Raw genomic sequence first — 15,060 nt, forward strand, 5'->3', positions numbered from 1 at the left:
AGGAAGGAAACCGCTCAGGGATTTTTCACCATGAGGTCAATGGTGACTTTAAAACAGTTACAGAGTTTAATGGCTGCCATAGGAGAAAACTGAGGATTGTAGTTACTCCACAATACTAACCTAAATGACAGAGTGAAAAGAAGGAAGCCTGTACAGATAAAAAATATTCAAGAACATGTATCCTGTTTGCAACAAGGCACTAAAGTAGTATTGTAAAAAAAAAATGGACAGGACATGAGCAGGTAGCTGACTATTACTGGCTGTTCAGCAGCATGATGGTCTGGGAGTAGAAGCTATTGGCCAGTCTTATTTTTAGCCATGATGCTCCTGTGCTGCCCACGTCTGAGTGATGAAAGTGGGAAGAACAGGCCGTGGCTTGGGTGGCGGTGGTACCTGATTTAACTTCTTGGCCTTCCTGCAACACCTGGTGTTGTAGGTGTCCTGGAGGGCAGGCGGTGTGCACCCAATGATGCGTTCGGCTGAGTGTACCATCCTCTGTAGCACCTTGCGGTCCGCGGCGGCGGTGTTGCCGTACCAGGTTGTGATGTAGCCCGACAGTATGCTCTCGATGGTGCTCTTGTAGAATACTGTGAGGGCCCTCGGGGACAGACTGACTTTCTTCACCCTCCTTAGGTTGAAGAGTCTTTCACCACGGTGTCCGTGTGGTTTGACCGTTTCACTTCCTCGGAGACGTGTACGCCGAGGAACTTGGACGTTTTGTACCATCACAACGGCGGCCTCGTTGATGAGGATAGGGGCGTGCCCAGCCTGGTTCCTCCTGAAGTCCATAATGAGCTCCTTTGTTTTGCTGACGTTGATGGGATAGGTTGTTTACCACACAGTCAGAGTGCCTACCTCGTCCCTGTAGGCACTCTCGTTGTTGTTCATAATAAGCCTACTACTGTCGTGTCGTCGGAGACCTTGATGATGGAGTTGGAACCGTGTGAGGCGATGCAGTCATGGGTATACAGGGAGTACACGAGGAGACTGAGGACACACTGTTGTGGTACCATTCTTCATATTTTCAAGCATTGTAGTGGCTGCATCATGTTATGGGTATGCTTGTCATCATTAAGGACTGGGGAGTTTTTCAGGCTAAAAAATAAACAGAATGGAGCTAAGCACAGACAAAATCCTAGATGAAAACCTGGTTCAGTCTGAGTTCCACCAGACACTGGGAGATGAATTCACCTTTCAGCAGGACAATAACCTAAAACACAAGGCCAAATCTACACTGGAGTTGCTTACCAAGAAGACATTGAATGTTCCTGGGTGGCGGAGCTACAGTTATGGCTTAAATCTGTTTGAAATGGTTGCCTAGCGACGATCAACAACCAAGTTGACAGAGCTTGAAGTATTTTGAAAAGAATAATGAGCTAATGTTGCACAATCCAGGTGTGGAAAGCTCTTAGACTCACAGCCAAAAAGACTCACAGCTGTAATCGCTGCAAAAGGTGATTCTAACATGTATTGACTCAGGGGTTTGAATACTTATCAAATCAAGAAATATGTTTTTTTTTTTTTCTTTTTAAGAAATATTCAAAATTTTCTTCCAATTTGACATTAGAGTATTTTGTGTACATCATTGACAAAAAAATTACAATTAAATCCATTTTAATCCCACTTTGCAACACAACAAAATGTGTAAAAAGTCAAGGGATGTGAATACTTTCTGAATGCACTGTAAGTGCCCTTGTCAAGTAACTATTTTTACATTACATAATGAGTGTTGTCTTTTCGTATAATGATAGTGGTCCCGTGTGGCTCAGTTGGTAGAGCATGGTGTTTGCAACGCCAAGGTTGTGGGTTCGATTCCCACGGGGTACCAGTACAGGGGGAAAAAAATAAAAATAATAATAATGTATGAACTGTAAGTCGCTCTGGATAAGAGCGTCTGCTAAATGACTAAAATGTAAATGTAATAATGATAGTCTAATAACATAATGAGTGTTGTCTTTCGTATAATGATAGTCCTGATGTCTCTTGTCCGTCCGCCAGCGGCAGCAGAGAAGGAGACCATTAAGAACACCTACACCAAGATGATGGACGCCTACGGGATTCTGGGAGTCCTTCGCCTCAACCTGGGTGAGTCACAAGTTCAGGGTAAAGTTCAGGGTTAAGGGGTAAGGGTTAAAGGTAAGGGTTAAAGGTAAGGTTTAAAGGTAAGGTACTTGTAATGTACTTGACACCTGGGGGTCTGATTACTGTAAACACCCTATTGGATGCAGCACCGTATAATCATATAGCCTAGCATGGATCTAATGTTATCCCTGTGAGGATGGGTCCCCTACCCTTCGAGAAGTATTAGGGCCTGGGTGGTATACTGTATTCTACTATAGAAGAACACCTGCTCTTTCCATGACATAGACTGACCAGGTGAATCCAGGTGAAAGCTATGATCCCTTATTGATGTCATCTGTTAAATCCACTTCAATCAGTGTAGATGAAGGGGAGGAGACAGGTTAAAGAAGGATTTTTAATTAAGCCTTGAGACAATTGAGACATGGATTGTGTATGTGTGCCATTCAGAGGGTGAATGGGCAAGACCAACATATTGAAGTGCCTTTGAACAGGGTATGTTGGTAGATGCCAGGCGCACCGGTTTGTGTCAAGAACTGCAATACTGCTGGGTTTTTCACACTCAGCAGTTTCCGTGTGTTTCAAGAACGGTCCACCACCCAAAGGACATCCAGCCAACTTGACACAACTGTGGGAAGCATTGGTCAACATGGGTCAGCATCCCTGTGGAACGGTTTTGACACCTTATAGTATCCATGCCCTGACCAATTGATGGGGTTCTGAAGGCAAAAGTGGGTGGTGCAACTCAATATTAGGAAGGTTTTCAAAATGTTTTGTATACCGGTATTGATGGACGGACCGGTTTGGGTTTTTACTTTACCTTCTATAACGGTATTTTAATGTTCGGTTTGTTAAATGTGGTAAGCAACTCCGGCGCGCGTAATGTCCGTTTTTATAGTTTACTCTGTTTGCGACTTGCAAGTCGTCTCTCCATATCCTGCATGCCGCTTCCCACAGCCCTGCCCCCTGTTCATCAGGACAGAGCGGTTGTTGGTGTTGCTCGACCACGGAGTCACGAGCACTTCACTTGCCATTCAGTTTGTGTATTTTTTTTACCAATTTGTGGCTAAAATAAATCGCATTAGCTGTTAATGCTAAGCGCTAGTTAGCTGGATAGCTAGCTAGCTAGATGACCAGCGCTGAAGGGTATACTACAAAACATTGGCAATGAGTTAGCCAGGTAACTTTGATTGAAATAACAGTTGATTTTCTGGTTCGTAAAAAAAGCTAAACATAGATCTGTGTGTTTTGGTTGTTGAGCCTATTTCAAGCTTATTTTTCTAAAAACTAAAAAGTTATTTCAGAATATTCAGGCAAGTTAGCTGGGTAACTCCTTGATCTTGCTTCGTAATATACTATAATATATATATATATATATATATATTATATATATCTGGTGTAGGTCTAGGTCAGCATGTTGTTTGTGAAAAATCTTCTAAATCAGAGAGGAATGGGTGAAGCATGAATATGTTAGCTAGCTACATGAGGAAGGGGAATGTAAAATTGTATAGGGTCCCCTAGGAACCGCTGACTAATACTTTGGTTCCTACCCTGTCGCAATAAATCCGCCCTGGTTTATTAATTTGTTTTCATGTTAATCAACAGTGTATTCAAGGTAGAGGTCGACCGATTATGATTTTTCAACACCGATACCGATTATTGGAGGACCAAAAAAAAGCTGATACCGATTAATCGGACAATTTTATATATATGTGTGTGTGTATATATAAGGACTGGGGAGGTTGTGTATATATATATATATATATATATATATATATATATATATATAATTGTAATAATGACAATTGCAAAAATACTGAATGAACACTTATTTTAACTTATTATAATACATAAATAAAATCTATTTAGTCTCAAATTATGAAATGGGTTCAATTTGGTTTAAATAATGCAAAAACACAGTGTTGGAGAAGAAAGTAATTGTGCAATATCTGGATGTTCTAATAGGCACTTTAGTATTGGCAGCCTAATCTCAGGAGTTGATAGGCTTGAAGTCATAAACAGCGCTGTGAATCAAGCATTGCTAAGAGCTGCTGGCAAACGCAGTAAAGTTTGAATGAATGCTTACTAGCCTGCTGCTGCCTACCACCGTTCAGTCAGACTGCTCTATGAAATATCAAATCATAGACTTATTTATAATATAATAACACAGAAATACGAGCCTTTGGTCATTAATATGGTCAAATCCGGAAACTGTCATTTAGCTAAAACAAAATGTTTATTCTTTCAGTGAAATACGAAACCGTTCTGTATTTTATCGAACGGGTTGCATCCCTAAGTCTAAATATTGCTGTTACATTGCACAACCTTCAATGTTGTGTCATAATTATGTAAAATTCTGGCAAATTAGTTTGCAACGAGCCAGGCGGCCCAAACTGTTGCATATACCCTGACTCTGCGTGCAATGAACACAAGAGAAGTGACACCATATCCCTAGTTAATATTGCCTGCTCACATTAATTTCTTTTAACTAAATATGCAGGTTTAAAAAAATATACTTCTGTTTATTGATTCTAAGAAAGGCATTGATGTTTATGGTTAGGTACATTCGTGCAACGATTGTGCTTTTGTTAAATCATCACCCGTTTGGCAAAGTAGGCTGTGATTCGACGATAAATTAACAGGCACCGCATTGGACGCAGGACAAGCTAGTTAAGATTGATTGATTGTTTTTTATAAGATAAGTTTAATGCTAGCTAGCTCCTTGCCGCACTCGCGTAACAGGTGGTCAGCCTGCCACGCAGTCTCCTCGCGGAATGCAATGTAATCAGCCATAATCGGCGTCCAAAAATGCCGATTACCGATTGATATGAAAACTTGAAATCGGCCATGCCGATTTTAATCGGTCGACCTCTAATTCAAAGTGCTGCCCACTATATTCCAACTATTGAATTAGAATAATCATTACATTTCAATGATTTCAACAGTTCACCAATATAACTAGGCCTGGATGTTTTGTCCATATCATGCAGCCCTGAGTGGCACAGAAAAAGAAGTGCAGGAAATGCAGACATTTTTATGAAAATGCTGAAAATTGTTTAGTTAAACAGTATAAAACAATCAGAATATAGAAATACCTATTTGAAATCACTTATGTTTGTGTTTTCCACTCTAGGGTCATGAACTTCTCAAAAAGCATATTTAGAATTTATATTACGGATAAATATAAAATAACGTCAAAATGTAATATGACATCTTGACCATATCGCCCAGCCCAATGAAGCATGGATGATCACATGGCAAATGCAGAACATTCTTCCTAGTTTTAATCAATGCCATTACAAAGGGTTGCTAAAACAATGTGTTGAACTGTAGGGTTGTGAGGAGCCTGTACTCTACAGTAAATCCTGCCTGTTGACTGCACAGCTTCTCTGTCTCCTGCCCTCTGCTTGATCTTGAAGGCCTGCCTGTTATGATAACATGGTAGGAAGCTACGCTTTAAACAGATTAAAGCCAGTTTTACAGATCAGATCAGATCACGTTGATATAACACTACCTGTTTACTGACTCTGAAGGAAGGAAGGAAGGCAAACAACAAGCTCAGTTAACCCTATACTGGTAATGACAGTATGATGGCATGGGGTTTAACACACTGTTCGTCCTCTCCCTCTATCTCTTTCTTCTCATCCTATCGTCTGTCTTTTCCCTCCTGCTATTTCCATCTCCCCATGTTTTTACTATCTCCTTCTCTTCCTCCTTTTCTGTCTTATCATTCAACCCCCTCTCCTCCTCCTCATCTCCACTCTTTCTCCGTCTCCTCCTCGTTCTCCACTCCTCCTTCCTCTCTCCCTCCTTGTCTCCTCTCCTGCTCTCTCTCCTATCTTCCTCCTCATCTCCCTCTCTCATCTCTTCCTCCTCTTCCTTGTCTCCTCTCTTCCTCCTCCTCCTCATCTCCTTTTCCCTCTCTCCTCTCTTCCTCCTCGTCTCGTCTCCTTCTCTTCCTCCTCATCTCCTCTCCTTCTCCCTCTCTCCTCTCTTCCTCCTTGTCTCCTCCCCCTCTCGTCCTCCTCCTCGTCTCCACTCTTTCTCCCTCTCTCCCCTCTTCCTCCTCGACTCCTCTCATCCTCCTCCTCATCGTCTCCACTCCTTCTCCCTCTCTTCCTTCTCCTCGTCTCCTCTCCCTCCCTCCCTCTCTCCTCTCTTCTTCCTCCTCTCTCCTCCTTCCTCCTCGTCTCCTCTTCTCCTCCCTTCATCATCCTCTCTTCCTCCCTATCTCCGCCTTTCCTCAACTCTCTTCTCATTCTCTCCTCTCTCCTCCTTTCCTCAACTCTCCACTCATTCTCTCCTCTCCATCCTCCCCTCCCACCTCTCCTCCATCTCCCCCCCCTCCTCCCTCTCTCCAGGTGATTCCATGCTCCACAGCTTGGTGGTAGCAGCAGGCTGTAGCTCCGTAGGGAAAGTGCAAGACTCTGAGGTGTTTCGGGTCACGTCTACAGAGTTTGTTTCTCTGAAGAACGACCCGAGTGACGACGACCGTATCGCTGATGTCAGGAAAGTCTTGAACTCTGGGAACTTTTATTTCGCTTGGTCCTCTAGCGGCATCAGCATGGACCTCAGCCTCAACGCCCACCGCCGGATCAAGGAGGACACCACAGACAACCGCTTCTTCTGGTGAGGAGTGGAACACATATTATATATACTGACCGCTTCTTCTTCTACTGGGGAGTGGAACACATATTATATATACTGACCTCTTCTTCTACTGGGGAGTGGAACACATATTATATATACTGACCGCTTCTTCTTCTACTGGGGAGTGGGACACACATATTATATATACTGACCGCTTCTTCTACTGGGGAGTGGGACACATATTATATATACTAACCTCTTCTTCTACTGGGGAGTGGAACACATATTATATATACTGACCGCTTCTTCTACTGGGGAGTGGGACACGTATTATATATACTGACCCTCTTCTACTGGGGAGTGGGACACACATATTATATATACTGACCTCTTCTTCTACTGGGGAGTGGGACACATATTATATATACTGACCTCTTCTTCTACTGGGGAGTGGGACACATATTATATATACTGACCTCTTCTTCTACTGGGGAGTGGAACACATATTATATATACTGACCTCTTCTTCTACTGGGGAGTGGAACACATATTATATATACTGACCTCTTCTACTGGGGAGTGGAACACATATTATATATACTGACCTCTTCTTCTACTGGGGAGTGGGACACACATATTATATATACTGACCTCTTCTTCTACTGGGGAGTGGAACACATATTATATATACTGACCTCTTCTTCTACTGGGGAGTGGAACACATATTATATATACTGACCTCTTCTTCTACTGGGGAGTGGAACACATATTATATATACTGACCTCTTCTTCTACTGGGGAGTGGAACACATATTATATATAACAGCTTCTTCTGGTGGGGACAATTACATTTTTAGACTCAAAATATTAAAGTGATTCTGAGGATCAGAAAAGTGTTTTGCTGAAAGTGATTGAGTATGATGTCTTACTAGTCCATACCTGGTCTACCTAGTCCATACCTGGTCTACCTAGTCCATACCTGGTCTACCTAGTCCTTACCTGGTCTACCTAGTCCTTACCTGGTCTACCTAGTCCTTACCTGGTCTACCTTACCTAGTCCTTACCTGGTCTACCTTACCTAGTCCTAACCTGGTCTGCCTAGTCCTTACCTGGTCCTTACCTGGTCCTTATCTGGTCCTACCTAGTCCTTATCTGGTCCTACCTAGTCCTAACCTAGTCCTAACCTAGGTCCTACCTAGTCCTAACCAATCCTAACCTAGGTCCTACCTAGTCCTAACCTAGTCCTAACCTAGGTCCTACCTAGTTTCGTCTTGCTGCTGCTACTTTCAGATGAATGCACTGACTGGATGAGAGCATCTGTTCAATCACTCAAATGTAAACCTCAATACAAATGATTTATTTTCTCTGTCCAAGTCGTATTATTGTATTGTACCTCATAATCCTAGCAACAAATGTCAGTTAAATGCATTGTTGTACAACTGACTAGGTATCCCCTTTCATATTGTACCTTATTATCCTAATGCTCATATCGCACCTCATAATCATAGCTCATATTGCACCTCATAATCGTAGCTCATTTTACACCTCATTATCCTAATGCTCATATTGCACCTCATTATCCTAATGCTCATATCGCACCTCATTATCCTAATGCTCATATCGCACCTCATTATCCTAATGCTCATATCACACCTCATAATCGTAGCTCATATTGCGCCTCATAATCGCAGCTCATTTTACACCTCATTATCCTAATGCTCATATTGCACCTCATTATCCTAATGCTCATATTGCACCTCATTATCCTAAAGCTCATATCGCACCTCATTATCCTAATGCTCATATCGCACCTCATTATCCTAATGTTCATATCGCACCTCATTATCCTAATGCTCATATTGCACCTCATTATCCTAATGCTCATATCGCACCTCATAATCGTAGCTCATATTGCACCTCAATCGCAGCTCATTTTACACCTCATTATCCTAATGCTCATATTGCACCTCATTATCCTAATGCTCATATTGCACCTCATTATCCTAATGCTCATATCGCACCTCATTATCCTAAAGCTCATATCGCACCTCATAATCGTAGCTCATATCGCACCTCATAATCGTAGCTCATATTGCACCTCATAATCGCAGCTCATTTTACACATTATCCTAATGCTCATATTGCACCTCATTATCCTAATGCTCATTTTGCACCTCATTATTCTAATGCTCATATCGCACCTCATTATCCTAATGCTCATATCGCGCCTCATTATCCTAATGCTCATATGGCGCCTCATTATCCTAATGCTCATATGGCGCCTCATTATCCTAATGCTCATATGGCGCCTCATTATCCTAATGCTCATATGGCGCCTCATTATCCTAATGCTCATATGGCGCCTCATTATCCTAATGCTCATATGGCGCCTCATTATCCTAATGCTCATATGGCGCCTCATTATCCTAATGCTCATATGGCGCCTCATTATCCTAATGCTCATATGGCGCCTCATTATCCTAATGCTCATATGGCGCCTCATTATCCTAATGCTCATATCGCGCCTCATTATCCTAATGCTCATATCGCGCCTTATTATCCTAATGCTCATATCGCGCCTCATTATCCTAATGCTCATATCGCGCCTCATTATCCTAATGCTCATATCGCGCCTCATAATCGTAGCTCATTTTACGCCTTATAATCCTTAAGCTCATTTTGCACCTCATTATCCTAATGCTCATTTCGCACCTCATTATCCTAATGCTCATATCGCACCTCGTTATCCTAAAGCTCATATTGCACCTCGTTATCCTAAAGCTCATATTGCACCTCATAATCATAGCTCATTTTGCACCTCATGCCGTCTCATATTGTGGCTGATCTGCTGGTGTTGTGTTTAGTGCATCATGGCTCTTATGACATGCACCTGTGTGTAGAGGTTGACGTGTATCTCCTCTCCCCTAGGAACCAGTCTCTTCACCTTCACCTCAAGCATTACGGTGTGAACTGTGATGACTGGTTGTTGAGGTTGACGTGTATCTCCTCTCTCCTAGGAACCAGTCTCTTCACCTTCACCTCAAGCATTACGGTGTGAACTGTGATGACTGGTTGTTGAGGTTGATGTGTGGCGGGGTGGAGATCAGAACGATCTACGCAGGTCACAAACAGGCCAAGGCCTGCGTCATCTCCCGCCTCAGCTCAGAGAGGGCCGGGACACGTTTCAACGTCCGAGGGGCCAACGATGACGGACAGGTGGCCAACTTCGTAGAGACTGAACAGGTAGGTCTGGAGGGAGAGGGAAGGAGGTGAGGTTAGACAGGTGGGCTACTTCATAGAGACTGAACAGGTAGGTCTAGAGGGAGAGGGAAGGAGGTGAGGTTAGACAGGTGGGCTACTTCATAGAGATTGAACAGGTAGGTCTGGAGGGAGAGGAGAGGGAAGGAGGTGAGGTTAGACAGGTGGGCTACTTCATAGAGATTGAACAGGTAGGTCTGGAGGGAGAGGAGAGGGAAGGAGGTGAGGTTAGACAGGTGGGCTACTTCATAGAGACTGAACAGGTAGGTCTAGAGGGAGAGGGAAGGAGGTGAGGTTAGACAGGTGGGCTACTTCATAGAGACTGAACAGGTAGGTCTGGAGGGAGAGGAGAGGAGAGGAGGTGAGGTTAGACAGGTGGGCTACTTCATAGAGACTGAACAGGTAGGTCTGGAGGGAGAGGAGAGGAGAGGAGAGGAGGTGACGTTAGACAGGTGGGCTATTTTTACATTTAAAAACTGTCATAAAAATGTTAGTTTTATACACATTTCAAATGTAATGGTCTATTGTAGCAATGTCACATAGTTTTCTAAAAGCTTTGTAATTATCTAAAAAGGTATACTCTCCCAATGAATCGAATACGAACTTCCGTAGTGATATTTGATTAATCAAGCCCGTCTGTAATATCAACATTAACACTGCCCTATGTGTTCATATTTGATTTTATACCAACCTTAATCACAACAATTACAGAAGGAAATAACAAACGTTTCTCTCGGCACTGTGGCTGTCCTCTACTCCAGCTTGTCCACGCTAGTGTCTGAGTCTGTGCGTCCATGCATATCTATTTCACTATAGTATGGGGCGGCAGGTAGCCTAGTGGTTAGAGCGTTGGGCCAGTAACTGAAAGGTTGCTAGATCGAATCCCCGAGCTGACAAGGTAAAAATCTGTCGTTTTGCCCCTGAACAAGGCAGTTAACCCACTGTTACCCGGTGGGCCGTCATTGTAAATAAGAATTTGTTCTTAACTGACTTGCCTAGTTAAATAAAGGGTTAAAAAATATATATTATGTATGGGAGACAAATGACCATCTTCTATGGATGATTAAAGTATTATTCTGTCTTCTTCTGTCTCCTTCTGTCTTCTTCTGTCTCCTTCTGTCTCCTTCTGTCGTCTTCTCCTTCTGTCGTCTTCTCCTTCTGTCGTCTTCTCCTTCTGTCGTCTTCTCCTTCTGTCTTCCTCTCCTTCTGTCTTCTGTCTGCAGGTGATCTTCCTGGATGACCAGGTGTCTTCCTTCATCCAGATCCGTGGTTCCATTCCTCTGTTCTGGGAGCAACCAGGAATACAGGTACGATGATGGGTCTGCACCTGACAATAACATGGAAGCTGTAAATATTGACTTCAATAGGATTGCTCACTCAAACTATATACAGTACCAGTCAACAGTTGGGACGCACTTAATCATTCAAGGGTTTTTCTTTATTTTTTACTATTTTCTACATTGTAGAATAATTGTGAAGACATCAACACTATGAAATAACACATATGGAATCATGTAAATAACCAAAAAAGTGTTAAACAAATCAAAATATATTTTAGATTCTTCAAAGTAGCCACTTTTTGCCTTAATGACAGCTTTGTACACTCTTGGCATTCTCTCAACCAGCTTCACCTGGAGTACTTTTCCAACAGCCTTGAAGGAGTTCTCATATATTCTGAGCACTTGTTGGCTGCTTTTCCTTCACTCTGTGGTCCAACTCATCCCAAACCATCTCAACTGGGTTGAGTTCGGGTGATTGTGGAGGCCAGGTCATCTGATGCAGGACTCCATCACTCTCCTTCTTGGCCAAATAACCCTTACACAGCCTGGAGGTGTGTTGCATCATTGTCCTGTTGAAAAAGAAATTATAGTCCCACTAAGCGCAAACCAGATGGTATGGCGTATCGCTGCAGAATGCTGTGGTAGCCATGCTGGTTAAGTGTGCCTTGAATTCTAAATAAATCACAGACAGTGTCACCAGCTAAGCACCATAACACCTCCTCCTCCATGCTTCACGGTGGGAACCACACATGTGGAGATCATCCGTTCACCTACTCTGCGTCTCACAGAGACACGGCGGTTGGAACCAAAAATCTCAAATTTGGACTCATCAGACCAAAGGACAGAGTTTCACCGGTCTAATGTCCATTGCTTGTGTTTCCTGGCCCAAGAAAGTCTCTTCTTCTTATTTGTGTCCTTTTGTATAGGTTTCTTTGCAGCGGAAGGCCAGCATCCTGGAGTCGCCTCTTCACTGTTGACGTTGAGACTGGTGTTTTGCGGGTACTATTTAATGAAGCTGCCAGTTGAGGACTTGTGAAGCGTCTGTTTCTCAAACTAGACACTCTAATGTACTTGTCTTCTTGCTCAGTTGTGCACTGGGTCCTCCCACTCCTCTTTATATTCTGGTTAGAGCCAGTTTGCGCTGTTCTGTGAAGGAAGTAATACACAGCGTTTTACGAGATCTTCAGTTTCTTGCCAATTTCTCGCATGGAATAGCCTTCATTTCTCAGAACAAGAATAGACTGACGAGTTTCAGAAGAAAGTTATTTGTTTCTGGCCATTTTGAGCCTGTAATCGAACCCACAAATGCTGATGCTCCAGATACTCAACTAGTCTAAAGAAGGCCAGTTGTATTGCTTCTTTAAGCAGAACAAATGTTTTCAGCTGTGATAACATAATTGCAAAAGGTTTTTCTAATGATCAATTAGCCTTTTAAAATGATAAACTTGGATTAGCTAACACAACATGCCATTGGAACACAGGAGTGCTGGTTGCTGATAATGGGCCTCTTGATGCCTATGTAGATATTCCATTAAAAACCAGCCATTTCCAGCTACAATAGTCATTTACAACATTAACAACGTCTACACTGTATTGCTGATCAATTTGATGTTATTTTAATGGACAAAAATGAGCTTTTCTTTCAAAAACAAGGACATTTCGAAGTGACCTCAAACTTTTGAACGGTTAGTGTATATATTTTAACATTGGGCTGACTGATCCTTTTCTAAATATACACACAGCGGCCAGTTTTTATTAGATACACCCATCTAGTACCATGTCGGACCCACATTTGCCTCCAGAACAGCCTGAATTCTTCGGGGCATGGAAACGTTGCTCAATTGGTATCAAGGAACATAACGTGTGGCAGGAAAACATTCCCCACATCATTACACCACCACCACCAGCCTGTACCGTTGACAACAGACAGGATGGGGCCATGGACTCGTGCTCCTTATGCCAAATCCTTACTCATGCAATCAGCATGACGCAACATGCCAATTTTCAGTGTCGGTAATCACGTGCCCACTGGAGCCACTTCTTGTTTTTAGCTGATAGGAGTTTTTAGCTGTGGTCGTCTGATGCAATAGCCCATGTGTTCTGGGTTCCACAATGCTGTTCTGTTCACAACTGTTGTACTGCGGCGTTATTTGCCTGTTTCTGGCCCTGCCTGTTAGCTTGCACGATTCTTGCCATTCTCCTTCGACCTCTCGTCAACAAGCTGTTTTTGTGCGTGGATGGAAACCAACATGGCAGAGAGCTGTTCCTCTAATACCACCCATTACTGAAAGTTACAGTGCCTTCAGAAAGTATTCACACCCTTGGACTTTTTCCACATTTTACTGCGTTACAGCCTGAATTCAAAATGGATTCAATTTAGATTTTGTGTCACAGGCCTACAAACAATACCCCATAATGTCAAATTAGAATTATCTTTTGACACATTTTTACAAATTATTTAAAAATGAAAATATGAATTGTATTGAGTCAATAAGTATACAAACCCTTTGTTATGGCAAACCTAAGTAAAATCAGGAGTAAAAATGTACTTAATACTAAATCCACTGGGTCTCGAGGGACTCTCCCCCCCCGTCGAACTAACGAGTCATTTTGACTACAACATTCTAAAAGTCTAATTAATACGTTTCATATATGTTATCGCAAAAAAATAAATCATAACATTCGAATACGATTTTTATTTTAAATAACACAATAGCATTTTCAATAGTTTGTTACAATTTTGTTTTTTTTGTTTACAGTTTTGACATAACCATTTTCAGGTATTGTCATAGATTTATCTAGCAACGATCAACAACCAATTTGACAGAGCTTGATGAATTTTGAAAAGAATAAATGGTCAAATGTTGTACAATCCAGGTGTGGAAAGCTCTTAGACTTACCCAGAAAGACTCACAGCTGTAATCGCTGCCAAAGGTGCTGCTACAAGTATAGACTCAGGGGAATACTTATGGAAATTAGGTATTTCTGTATATCATTTTCAATAAATGTGCAAAAATGTCTAAACATGTTTTCACTTCGTCATTATGGGGTATTGTGATGTCATTATGGGGTATTGTGATGTCATTATGGAGTATTGTGATGTCATTATGGAGTATTGTGTGTCGACAGGGTCTTGAGAAAATGTATTTAATCCATTTTGAATTCAGGCTGTAACACAACAAAATGTGGAATAAGTCAAATAATATGAATACTTTCTGAAGGCTCTGTGTGTGTGAGGAGGAGACTCGAGGGGTTTGACAACTTCTTCTATGGTAGATGAGTCACACATGGAGACAACTTCTTCTATGGTAGACAAGTCATACAGAGAGACAACTTCTTCTATGGTAGACAAGTCATACAGAGAGACAGCTTCTTCCATGGTAGACAAGTCATACATGACAATGAATGGACACAGAGAGGAGTTGGCTGAACCACCAGGCTACAGGAAGAGGCTTTGGTAGTAATCCCATCCATCAGCTGTCTCTCTGGCAATTTAGCCAGGGGACAAGGTTACGTTGGTAGTAAGTTGTAAGTAGCCTTGTCCGAGACAGAACGGCCCACAGGGCAGGAGCCTATCTTCTGTTTCTGTGGCGTGAGGCAGCTTGGTGTACAAGTACACCCCCTGGACAGGATGCTAGTAGCAGTAAAACAAAAGTCCCAGTATAGACTCCAGCAGCATGGCTGTGCAGTAAACCATGGCAGTATAGACTCCAGCAGCATGGCTGTGTGCAGTAAACCATGGCAGTATAGACTCCAGCAGCGTGGCTGTGTGCAGTCAACCATGGCAGTATAGACTCCAGCAGCATGGCTGTGCAGTATAGACTCCAGCAGCATGGCTGTGCAGTAAACCATG

The sequence above is a fragment of the Salmo salar genome, chromosome ssa11 (assembly GCF_905237065.1).
Source record: "Salmo salar chromosome ssa11, Ssal_v3.1, whole genome shotgun sequence".
Taxonomy (NCBI): Eukaryota; Metazoa; Chordata; class Actinopteri; order Salmoniformes; family Salmonidae; genus Salmo; species Salmo salar.